Here is a 13,861-nt window from a genome sequence, read left to right on the forward strand (position 1 = left end):
CAAACCCCAAATTCTCTAAATTGGACCAAAATTTTTTGATTTCATGGATTCTAATGGATGTTTTCTGGTGTATAGATTTTTCACCATGCTTGATTGGCACGAGAGAGAGCACGAAGATGTTGATTTGGCCGCCATTAATCATCAACCGTCAATTGATGCTTTGAAGGCATGCGGCCTTTATAAATATTGGGCCATACCTGGCATGAGGGCCCAAGTGATATTTCTAGAATGGCTGGTAGAAAGATGGAACATTCAGGACCAGTGTTTTTATATTGGAGGGCACCAGCTCGAGATAGAGCCCTCGGATATCTACTTTCTCACTGGTTTTCCCAAGAGAGGCGAACACTTGACTCTGTTCGGGACTAGGCTGGTGGCCAGTCCATCGCTAGTCTCCGACTAGAGTGGTGTAACACTCAGACTCAGGAGAAGAGGATAGAGATCAAAACTATATCCCGCCCTAAACTTATGGTGATTGCTTTTACAGTTACCAGACTTTGCGGGGCTGCCGCTTTACACATTGCCACTGGATCCCAGATGCGGATGGCGATTGATTGCTATCGAGGCACCATTTTCAACTGGTGTGATGCTGTGTTGGCCAATTTAAAGGGCCAACTGACTAGAGCCAAAAACGGACAGCTAAAGACTTTTGGTTATGGGCCTTTAGTTGTGAGTTTTGGTTTAGAGAGGGTTCCGATGTTGATCCCACAGCAGCTCACTGTTGAGGCTGGGCTTCCCTGAGAGCCCAAATTGATGCGATGGGTTGCGGTTATGGCCCGTCATCCTGATGAGGGAACGGAGGTTGTCCGATTTACTTCGGAGTACTTTCACTGGTTAGAGGACCAGGTCTTTTCTATACAGGATTTTCCTTATGCCGGAGTTGATTTTCGTGGAGATCCAAACATGGTTCTTCCGCTGGGAGAACAATGGGATGATACAGGTAACTTCATTTTCCACAAGTTTTTAAACTATCTATTTTTTTTTTGTTTTTATATCATCTCAAAACTGATAGTAATAATTTTCAAAATGCAGATGTAGACCCACGTCGTCCAGCCAATCTCCGGCCTTTCGAGAGGAGACTACCAGTTGCAGCGGCACCGGCCCCACAGGACGAGGCCACAGAGACTTTGACCGAGTTGGAACATGACCTAGAGCGTCTTACAGCAGACATACAAGAGACTACCATAGATGATATTCCTATCAGGCTTCAGCGCTATGTAGTCGGGGTCCCAGGACCTTTTAGGAGGTTCTTGTGTAGGGTGGCCCGTGCAGTGGTGTCATATAGAGATCATCACCAGTGATTGGATGGTCATTTTGTAGACACATGTGACATTTTGGTTTTTTGTACTTATCATTTTTGCCGATCATAAGGTGTTTTTCAACCTATGATCGAAGACGATGTATTTTTTGACACACTCCTATCTATATATATCATTATTACCGGCTTATCTTGTTAAACATGTGTGATGAAATGTTTTTAAATTTACATGTATGATTATTGCAAATGTCTATTTAACATTCGAGAAGCAATTGCATCTGCTAATGTATTTAAAGACCTCGAAATATGCTGATATTCAATATAATCAAATTCACGTTCCAAGAGACGCACTCTCAAAAATAACCTTAATAACACTGGATTTCTAATGGCATACACTCTATTAAGCTGTAATACAACGAGTTCAGAATCTAACCTCACTATTAAACTCCGAATCCCAAATGAAATCGATTCAGACAATAACTCTATCACTGCACTGTATTCGGCAATGTTGTTTGTTGTTTGACCGAGGCTCACCCCATGCATAGAAACTAACTCGTCAGAGGGCGAATAGATAACCCAAGCTGCGGAAGAGATATTCCGTGTACTACGACAAGCACCATCAGCAAATCCAATGTAGGTTTGGAGAGGCATCGACATCTGCAACATCAAGAGTAAAACCAAGATAAGCAGAATAACGACGAAAAACACACTCTCTAAGCTAAGCACACTGTCTAAACTAACAAACACACCAGCTAGAAAGAAAACTAACCTAACTAAAAATTCTCCATACCCATCATTTAAGCATAATACCTCTTCAAGTAAAGACCATTTTTGGGTTTACCTAAAGAGTACCCGTCAAAGTCTACCAGCTCATAGGCCCCTTTTGCTAGCTTTCGCTTGACAATATAGGGCCCATGCCACATAGGAAAAAAATTTCCAGCACCTAATTTATCATTAGCTTGATCATAAAATAACACTAGGTCTCCTTCCGAAAAACTTCGATGGGTCACATTTCGATCATACTGAGCTTTCATACGTTTTGCGTGAGTCTCGATCGCCAATGCAACATCACGTCGAGTCTCATCTAATTGAGCTAAGTATAATAAACGATTTTCCTCTTCGGAAGTAGATGGAAGTAACTCGATGGCCATTTGCAGTGACGGGATTTCGCATTCAATGGGTAACACAGCTTCCAAACCATAAACTAGTTGGAAAGGAGTGAACCCTGTTGATGTTTTCACTGAGGTTCGGTACGCCCAAAGCGCTGAAAATAACATGTTGTGCCAACTCGACCAATGAATACCAATGATTCGTCGGATCATGATAACTAAAACTTTTTTGATGGACTCAACCAGACTATTCGCTTGTGGATAATAAGGAGTTGAGCTATCGTGACGCAAACCAAGCTGGCCTGTAAGTTCTGTCATCATAACGTTTCAAAAATGGCACCCATGGTCAGTGATTATCGCTTGTGGGACACCAAACCTAGCAATTATATGATTGAATATGAAAATTGCAGCTGTCTTGCCGTCTGCCTTGAATGTAGGCATCGCCTCGGCCCACTTAGTAAAATAATCTACCGCAAGGATGATATACGCATGCCCCCCGGCCGAGTGAGGGTTACATGTAATAAAATCGATACCCCATTTGGCAAAAGGACCAACGACAATTATAGGGTGGAGAGGAGCAGGTGGAGCGCGCATCTTTCGATCAAACACCTGACAGTTGTGGCATTTTCGGACCGCAGTAATACAATCTTTAAACAAGGACGGCCAGAAGTAGCCAGCGCGCAATATCTTTTGGGCTGTGGCATACCCAGACATATGACCGCCACACGCTCCAGAGTGACAGTCATTCAAAACCCTTTCAGCTTCCTCATGAGTTAAGCAATGTCGAAAAACCAAGTCTGCCCCATGGCGATAAAGAGTATCTCCAATAATTTTGTATTGTTGGGACTGGAATCGAATTTTCCGACGTTCCGACTTTGAAACTTCGGGCCGAAAGGATTGGGTCTGGAGATAGACGATGATATCCCCATACCACGGATCTAAAGTGCTGATTAGAAACAAAGATTCGTCCGCAATGGGCTCCTCTGCCACAGTTTCCGTGTCAACACACGGGAAGTCACACATTAACTCTGCAAAAACTAAAGATTTCTTAGACTTAGATTTCTCAAAATCCAAGTCGAACTCTTGCAGGATAACAATCCATTTAGAGTACTTGCCCCCTAGCAATTGTTTAGTCAAAATGTAGATCATAGGGTTGCAATCCGAAATGACTGTAGTTTTACGAAGTAAAATGTAGTGACGAAAACGTTGGACAGCTTGAACGGCTGCCAATGCCAATTTCTCCACATGTGAGTATTTTAGCTCAGTTGGGTTTAACGTCCGACTAAGGTAATATATCACATGTTCCGTTCCGAATTCGTCTTCTTGAACTAAGACCATCCCAATGGTGGAATGAGCGGCGGCAAGGTACAAAAAGTAATCCTGGTTGTAGGTGGGAGGATGCAACAATGGTGCATGGGTCAACGCGTGTTTGAGTGCATCAAAAGATTTCTGAGCTATCTCATCCCAAAAGAATTGAGCGTTTTGTTTCAACAACCGTGTAAAACCCTTTGTAACTTCAGCGTAGTTAGGAATGAATCGTCGTAAAAAGTTTGCTTTCCCCTGCAAACTTTGGAGTTGGCGAAGACTCAAAGGAGGAGGCAATTTGATGATAGCTTCTACCTTCGAGGGATCGACGCGAATGCCGGCTTTTGAAACTACAAATCCTAGCAATCGTCCCACTTCTATACAGAAGACACATTTGTGTGGGTTCAACCGAATACGATAATGCCTACACCTCATGAAGATTGCTCGTAAATGGACAAGGTGATCAGCTCGATGTAATGAATGAGCAGGCAAATCATCGAGATAGGGTTGCACAATGTGCTTGATGTCATGAAACGCATAAGACATCGCCCTTTGAAAAGTTTCTCTGGCATTCTTAAGCCCAAAAGGTAATTTGCAGTAAGCAAATGTCCCCCATGGACAAATGAAAGCCGTTTTTGGTTGATCGGCAGGTAGAATATTGATTTGATTGTAACCGGAAAAACTGTCCATAAAGGAAAATATTTCACTGCCGGCACAATCATCAATTATTTGATCGATATAGGGTGTTGGGTAGTTGTCCTTTGGACAAGCTCGATTAATGTCCCTATAATCGATGCATATTCTTATTGTTCCCTGTTTTTTGTTAACCGGAACAATATTCGATACCCAATCCGTTAACGAGATTGGATAAATGAAACCTGCTTTCAACAGTTTCTCAACTTCTACTTTAATAGCAGCCGCTTTTCGTGGGTGAATTTGACGCAAACGTTGCCGGACGGGTTTAGCGTCCGGGTAAGTCTTGATCTCATGGACAACAATCGCGGGATCAATTCCTGGCATTTCCTCATAGGACCAGGCAAACACGTCGTGGAATTCTTGAAATAGGGCCTTGTATGTTTGAATTTCGTCATCTGTACTCGAGGCACCTATATGAATGTTCTCAACAATTCCAGGCTTAACTGAAATGTCAATGGGAATAGTTCGAGAAATGTTTCCCAAATTCAGCTCTAAATTAGGATATTTCAAGGGATTCTGAGCTTCCTTGACATATTCAGCTGTAAAGATTGATGAGAAATCATTTTCAAAACGATTATCCTCAGGTAAAAACGAAGATCTGTGATGGAGATCTTCCCATGGTAAATCGTCTACACATAGGACTTCACGAAGTTGCTCGTTAGATGAAACAACTTTGGGAAACGCTATTAACTCCGAGGTTGATGTGAAAAGTGATTCCTCATGGACCACATTCATTTGGTCGATTTTGGTTGAACGTGGGTCGGTAAAAGATTGCACGTCTTCATAGGCAATTTCATATGGACTCAGAGGCATAGCATCACCAAATGAGTCTATCTCAAATTCAGAAGGAACGATCCAAGGATCGTCATAAACAATGGTGTCTGATGTAATCATATGAATGGATGCAAATGAAGACAGTGTGTTGATTGGAGGAAAAGGAAAAGTTCCCAGTAAACCAGCATCTTTAACTAATCCTACTCCAACATCCTTGTATGGGATAGTCGTTTTACCGACATGCTGAATACTCTCTGAAGAGGCTGGGTCGGATGAAAAATAAGCCAGCTGGTCTATTGTTACGATCTTGCCATTATGTGGAAACTTTATTACTCGAAAGACCGATGAAATGACCGCTGTCATAGCGTAAGACCAACTTGGACACAAGAGAAGGTTGTAGTCTAGAGGGGCATCAACCACCTCCACATCTAGACTAACGATTTTTCCTTCAACCCCTATAGGCAAATCCTGAAGAATGCCAAAAGGATGAAACCCACGGCCATCAAAGGCCTTAAGAATTGTCGGGGATTGATTTAGTGAAGGAGAACCAAGCGATCGCCAACACTGTATCGACATAATACATGTGGAAGCTCCCTCATCAATTACAATCCGATGAATAGGTCTGTTTTTGACTATCACTGGGATCTGGAAAGCCATTTGATGAGGTAAACGCGGTGTACTATTTTCTAGATCAAAGATTATTAGGTTCGGGTCCTGAACATCAACAGCTCCTATAGCTGACAAAAGTAATTTGTGTTGTGCTGGGCATGATTGTAGCACTTCCAAAGCCGACATTGCTGAGGGTGAAACAGCTAAGTCCTCAACAATGTTATAATTCTAGGCCGCTCTCGCATGTGGATTGAAAGCAGACTTTCGAAGTATACCCTTGGCGGGCGGTTTGATTACTAAGTCTGGGTTAGGTTTCTCGATCTGTAGTGGATCGGAACCGGGAGCTGATGTTGATGGATTAGAATGAGAAGATTCTGCTTCTTTTCCATCAACAGGACTTTTAATACCATAATCTTGCGATTGAGTCACAATCCTTACATGAGACATCATCAATATGGGTTCTTCACTGGCACTCGAGGAAGAACCTATCATCTTACTCTCCTGCTTTGGAAATGGATCTTTCAAAACAGCAGGAGTTTGGGAACCTTTAACAATCTTCGCAACCTCTGCCCGATGAGGGAAATCTCTTGTAAAATGATCCTCTTCACAAATAAGACAAGGATAACGAGGTTTGCGCTTTTCGTCATTGGTTTCCGAATTTTTTAGTTTTCTCCTTTGGAGTTTTGTCTGCTTTATTCTTCTTCTTGCCTTTCTTTTTCCCACCGGATTTTGATTTAGCCGTAGATGACTCTACAGCATGAATATCGACGCAAACTTCAGCAGAAGAATCTCCTGTCGGGGAATCAGGCAAGGTTATGATAGGAGAAGAATTCTTGGAAGACTTCTTCTTACTTTTAGTGTTCACCATACCAATCATGCCATCAGCAGCATGAGATCCCCAAGGAGCAGCAGCGATTTGATTTGACTTAGGAAGATCTGGGATCTTTTCGTGTAACGTACCTGACTGAGTATAAACTAAGTCAAGGTACTGCGCTTGAGCAATCACTTGCTCCTCAGTAACTACTCCGGCCTTAGCTACGTCTTCAGTAATCTTCGGTAAAAATGATTTAACAAACCATTCAGCTAAGATCTGGTCCGGGATAAAAACTTTCACTAACCGCCTTCAACGTCTCCATTCATGAATATGATCGGAAATATAAGTGGATGTCGATTGCTTTAAAGAAGTTAGTAACTCTGTGCCATTATCATATCTGACCGGCAACTGAAAATGAGTTAAAAATGAGGTAGCTAACAGGCTAAAATTATAAAAAGAGGCCCGTGGTAACTCAATGTACCACTTGGCCGCAAGACCAATGAAAGTGCGCTGGAAAAGACGTAAGCGGATCGAATCATCCGAGATGGAATTAGAGGCACACCAGAGGTGGTAAGTCATCACATGATTCGACGGGTCCTCTCCAGAATTACCTTCGAACTTGGGAATGTCACTGGGCAACTTATTTGGCATTGGCGGCCAGGAGGAGGATATCTAGGATAACTAGGAATAGGAATCGCATTCGGGATATTGTATCCTCCCGGAGAACCGGGATTAACTGGACCGTACTGGGGTTGTTATGATTGTTGATAAGTGTACCCAGGATACGGTTGATACTGGTAAACTGGCTGCTGGACAGCAGGACCGTACTGGTATTGTCCCTGGTACGGTTGATAAGTGAATTGTGGCTGACTTGTGACAACTGTACTTAAACCAGGTTGCCCTACAGGCATCTGAACCGTAGTTTGAATCATGGATCCAGACGATGGTAAAGATGTCTGAGTAGTAGATACAAAGACAGTAGAAACCGGAGCTGTCGATACTCCAGAAGTAAGTGGGGTAGATTGAACAGATGTTGCGGTAGTTGCAGCAGTCGTTTGAGATGGAGTACTAGGTGCAATAGGCCCAGATTGAGAAACTACCGGAGGTACAGAAGTTTGAATATTAGACTGGACTGGTTGTTGGGGTGAACCAGAAACTAAAGGTTGTCCAGTTTGAGATGACAACTGTACACTTGGCTGCAACACCTGTTGAACTTGCGATGGATCCCACACTATGTTCATTCCGGGGTATTGACCCATAACAGGTTGAGGATATTGAGATCCATAACTGGATTGAGGGTAGGATTGATAATTGAAAGGTACATTTCCAATACCTTGAACATAAGATTGACCTTGGGGTGGCTGGAAACCTTGACTCGAGTACTGACCTTGGGGTAGATACCCTTGAGGTAGGTACTGATACTGGGGTTGACCTTGAGGTATAAATTGATACTGAGGTTGACCTTGGGGTACATATTGAGTCTGGGATTGACCTTGAGGAATGTATTGTACCATGGGTACATACTGTCCTTGAGGTTGCCCCCCAGACACAATTTGTGTACCTTGAGGTTGCCCCCTAGGCGTTAATTGAGGCTGCCCCCTAGGCGGTAACTAGCCACCTTGAGGTTGAGAACTGGGAATTGGACCTGACATCATGTAAATGTCTCCTACGCTCAAAGGTTTATTACCATTGTTTCTAGTTAATAACCCATGTTCAATGGGTTGAGGAGATGCTCCTGCAAAAGTACCAGAAAGTGACTGATACCCAGAGGGAACAGAAGGACCACCGTACAAAAAGGATTCAGGCGATTGAGTAAACATGGACGACTGACCTGACATATTTACGGGAGTATAAAGACCTCCAGGTGGATAAGGAGCACGAGGTGGTGAAAAACTTAACCCTGAGTTGTCCAAATAATTAGTTAAAGAAAGATACCAAGTAATACTTCTAGGTGGACTGTAGAAAATGGATTCACGCTCCCTTAGATCAATAGTAGGTTGATTTTCAGGGATAGGGACGCCTATTTCTTCTTTCGGAGCAAGTTCTTCAATAGCTATCAAACCAGAAGGAAGATTTTTGGTGATGACTCTTTCTACCCTAGGTGAATCAGGAGCACTAGAAGTTGGAGTAACAGGTTCATATATCTCAGGTTCTTCGCCTATATCACTAATAGATGAAAAACTACCAGCAAGTTCGGAAACTGAAATAGCTTCAGGATTATAACCTGTTTCTAGAGTTTGGTAATCAGGATGAACTACCAATGAAGACTCTCCTTCTTCAGGTGAACCTACTTTACTGCCACTAGGAGTTATGAGGACTTTCAAACCTTCGTAATGACCTGGGACGTCTTCAGGAGGTTGGCCCCGAAGTCTACGGGACTTCCTCAACAAATCAGCCACAGTTACAATCTCAGGAGACTGGCCCTGAAGTCTACGGGACTGTCTCGGTAATTCAGCCACAGCTAAAAACTTTTAACTACTGCACACACAAACAAAGTAAAATCTCAAAGCAAACCGCCTAAAGTCTCTAAAGAACCAAACAAATTCGAATCACACGCCTAAAGAATCTAGGGCGTCAAAACACACACAAACAGTAACCTTCCGGACCAAAAACACTAGTTTGTGATGAAATCCAACATCGCCGAATTCAGTACAGAAGTGGCGGGTGGAACAGTTACCCCGGCAACCTGCTTAATGAATAGACTGGACCAAGTTCCTCCACTTTAACCGTCTCGAGTGAAGTGAACCCCCCAAAAAATCCAAGTGAGTCTAGCCGACGTCTGCTCCAGGTACAGTGGGATCTTCCCTCCACCGTCACCTTGGGTAGAATCCTAAAGATAATAGTCACTAAGGTCACCAACAGCAACAAATATACCTGGGGGAATAGTCTACGATCCGATAGCACGCAAGGGCAGAGTAACAAGCTCAATCCCCTTGCCGGCTCCTTGACAATAATCCAAGGTTTACCAACAAGTGACCCCAGGCTCCTCGACAATGGTCAATCCGAGGTTTACCATTTGTAGTACGTGCGTATCTGGCGTCGTTCCCAATGAAGGAGGATTGATCCCCTCACTGGTTCGGACACGATCTCGTGCTTCTCCTTTAAGAGGAGCTTTCCCAGAGCATAAATGTAACTATTGGATTTATCCTACCACAAGATGAGCTACTCGTTTGGTTTTGCTATCTTGGAGAGTTAATTACTCTCCTACTCAAAGACACTAGCCTGATCTATGTTGGTGTTTCAGAGCCCTAGTAAACAAAAAGTTACTAAGTTAATTTTACTTTAAGCGTTAATTTTTATGGCTTTTCTTTAGAACAATAGGTAGTGGAGATGAAACTGATGGTGTGTAGACTCGACTCAAATCCACTAAAAAGATGCACCTAAGATGATTTAAACTATCTTTCCTTTTCAATGAATTCCGTAGCTAAGAGAGTTGGAGAATGCAAAATTTATAAAGACAACTTTCTTGGCAATGAAAATCAAAGAAAAAAAACTCTTTATCTTTTCCAAAGCACACAACACACGACCACTAATTATTTCACGAAAACTTCCTTTCTCTTTTCAAAGACTTCAAACGCTACAAAAACAAACTTTCCTCAAAAGAGATTTTTGTATTTTTCCTATTTTAACAAACCATGTAAAACTACTTAGCAAAAATCAATTTTAAAATCTATGAAAATCTAAAAGAAATTTATCTCAAAGCAAATCTAAGAGAAATTTACCTAAAAGCAAACCTAAGAGAAATTTACCTAAAAGCAAATCTAATGAGGTAAAAGCCTACAAAATATAATTCCAGGATGTTTTACTCAGTCACAATTCAACCAAGGACTAATTCATGCAGAATCATAAACCAGTCAAAAACAGAAACAAAAAGCTCTTATTCTTTTTCTTAAGAATGAAATTCACAGCTTTAACCAACAAGCCTTCTCGAAATTCCGCAAAGAGACAACACAAAGGTAAGTTTCTCACAAAGGTGGATTTTACGAAAGGTCCGACTCCTAAGAAGACTGAAAAGACCAGGGATATCCAAGGTTTTTACAACTTCGAAAGCAAAATTCACTACAAGACCAATACAAAAATCAAACCTAGGGCTAGAATTTCTATGAACTTCACTAAAACCCTTGATGCTAATGAAACAAGCTTAGATGAAAACTTTTGACAGGTAACCAGTGGATCTGGGCAGCAGAAATTAAACTATAAACAAAATCTAATAGGTAAAAAAGGAAAAAATGGAATTTTCTAAACTTTTGACAGGGTACGCAGGCAGCCTGTTTGTACAGGTGCGGCCACGCTCTGTGTACAAAGCAGAAGTGTGTACAGGTACGCACTGTGCTTAACGCAGAGGGTGCGTACTGCTCTCAAAAACAAGAAAAATAAAAACTAACTCAACCTTAAGCTATTCCACCCAAATTCACAGTCAATCAGTCAAAAACCAGAAAGAAATCGACTTTTCTCAAATCAAAGTATCAATCAAAAGAGAAATCAATCAAATCCATGGATTCCCCAGTGGAGTCGCCATTTTGTCATGCGGAAAGAGTCAATTTTGCGGACAAAACCGACCTCCCTAGAAGCTAAGCCTTTCTAGTGACAAACAAAACAATCAAGCACTATCTTTCCCTAAATATGCATTCAAAATAAAAGCAACCAGGTGTTTAAGGCATACCTTTAGTCCAACGCTGTTTGTAGCAGTCCAGCCTCTCCGATCCAGATGAGCTCCTCCTTCTCCTTGAAGCCTACATTCACTAACAAGCAAACGATTACATAGCACCTGAATAACTCATATAATAAAACATATTCATCATAAAGACCAAGGAGTTTATGAAACAAATTATATATAACAACTTGTTGAGAAAAATGAACTTAATTGTATTAATTGGAAACAAAAGAAACCATTACAACCAGTGCCTTGGTGTTGTGAAGGTCCCTCCCAGGGTCCAGCAAGAGTTCTCCTTTACTTTGATCAGCTCACCCACTTCCAAATGAAGCTAAGAAAGGATTGGAATCTCTCCTCTCAAGCTCTAAAAGGGAGTCCTAATTTCAGCAGCATCTACCCTTAGGAATGTTCAGCTTTCAACCTCCTCTCCCTCTGGCCCAATGCCTGTATTTATAGTGCTTTGGAGGAAGTTAATCAGGTCCACCATGAATGGGATAAGCCCCTCTTTCAAAGGGATAGCTCCCCTCTTCATGGGATAAGTTCCTCTTTCTTTGGGATGCATGAACCATCTGGAGGCGCTCAATCCACGTCAAACCATCTTCTAGAATGCTCTAGATTCGACCACAAGTAACTTTTTTGAAGTAAAACTTGCGCCTTTTGACCTTTACAGGAGTACGCACCCACCCCTTTACAGACAGAGCGTACAAGTACGCAGGTATTATGAACTTGAGGTGTGTACACGTAGGTAAGGGTAAGAGAAACTGCGTAACCAGAGGTATATTGATTTTTAAGGACTTTCTCTCTTTCTTGGAGTTTGACATGAGGAGCAGAGGTATAAGACTTGCCAAGGAGGACAGTATGACAATTGATGGAGCCATACTGACTGCAAATAGTCATGGTGACAAATTTTAGTGTAACAAGAAGATCTCCTCATCTGAACTACATGGTACGTTCATCTGAACCTCCTCTGGAAGCCGCAACTTTTGGTGGTGGAATCAAGCCGATCTGACGGTCCGTTTGTGAGATATCATCTACCCTAGTTTGATGATGAAGCCACTAATGTTGATGCTATTGTTCTAGGGTTTTCTACTACTGATATGAATCAGATGTATTGTACTATTTCTCTTTGCTTAATTATTGAAGATAAAAGAATATTTTATCAAAGGGTTTCCCCACACATTGTGGGGTTTGTCCCTGGCTAGCTGCCACATCTTGTGTCTCTTGTCTTGGCTTGTTTTATGTCGATCGTTTAATGTTCTATCTACACATTACTTTATGTACATGTGATTGCTAATCTGTGGAATATAATAAGGAAAATAAGTAAATTGCTATAAGCATAGAACATACCATAACTTAACATATGGGAAGTGCAATGCATACTTGTCTACCTAGTCAGGGTTAGTCTGGTTATTAGGAGACATGCAGACCCAGGGGGGTAGGAAAGGGGTGTTGGGGTACCTCAATTTCGGTAAGCTCGACCAACTGGTCACAACTTGGCTCCCGGGTAATTCGGAGAAGCAGAGGGGCAATAATTGGGAGGTGGGGGACTGGAACCCCAGTGCGGTTGGTAATTCTGCCATTGCGAATACAATCTGGTGGAATTGGTGATATGGCTGGGTAGAGGACCGTAAGACCGACCGAGAGGGAGTTTTGGGTATGTTCTTCACCATTCTCTCAGTCAATCTAGTTCAAGTCAGACTGTAGGGTAGCTTCAATATCCTCAGGGGTAGGAGGGAGGAACCGGGGACTCCAGATTTCAGTGGGCTTGCAATTTCTGCTAGAACCAAGCCAAACTCCTGCATTTCTTGTTTTGATTGTCCCAAACCTTGCTTGTCTGCAAACCTAGGTTTCATTGGACCCCAGCCTGGAACCCAGTTGGCCGACTTCTCCAAGGGGGGAATTAAGTGGTGGAGGGAAGAGTATCTCTTACCGTTGCACATAGTGAGGATGAAGGAAAGATGGGAAGGGACTGGGGGGTACTCGGGTCATCTCCTACAAATTTGAATTTGTGATTATGTAAAGGTGTTTTACATGGAATGGTTGAAGGCCACGAATGAAATATGGTCTAGTTATAATGCTTTTACTTATGCTACTCTTACAGGTTTATTTAACTTTCCTGCCACTCTGACTCTGGTGCTCCAATACTAGGAGCAGGAAAGAATTAGAGAGGGGTGGAGGCTGGAAGAATTTCAGAAGGAAAACAAAATTATGAAGGCAGAAACAAGTCCGGGAAGAAAAGGCGGCCGTCATGCCTACAAATAGACAGAAAAGAAAAAGAAGCCGTTGGTGGCTTCGACTAGTAAGACCCAGCGAAAGAGGGGCAGGAAAACTGGAGAGGAAAGCATGCAGAACCTAATGCATGCATACCATGGAGGAACTCCAGCACATGTTAAAGCCATAATTTCAACATGGGAGGTAAATTTAAATGCCAAGGCAATGAAGAAACCACTTCCAACGGAGGAATGGGATCTCATGTTCATAGATCCCAGACACATCAGAGATCGGAGAACGTTGTTTAGACAGACAATCCAGTTTTACTGGTAATGAAGAACCTACTAGCCAAGGCCATGACAACACATAGGGACCTAGAAGAACCACCAAAATCACGAAAAGTGGGGCCAAGCCTAAAGGACATCCAAAGGGAT

The sequence above is a fragment of the Pinus tabuliformis genome, chromosome 8, assembly GCF_031772625.1.
Source record: "Pinus tabuliformis cultivar Carrire ecotype Pingquan chromosome 8, CPIR1, whole genome shotgun sequence".
NCBI lineage: Eukaryota > Viridiplantae > Streptophyta > Pinopsida > Pinales > Pinaceae > Pinus > Pinus tabuliformis.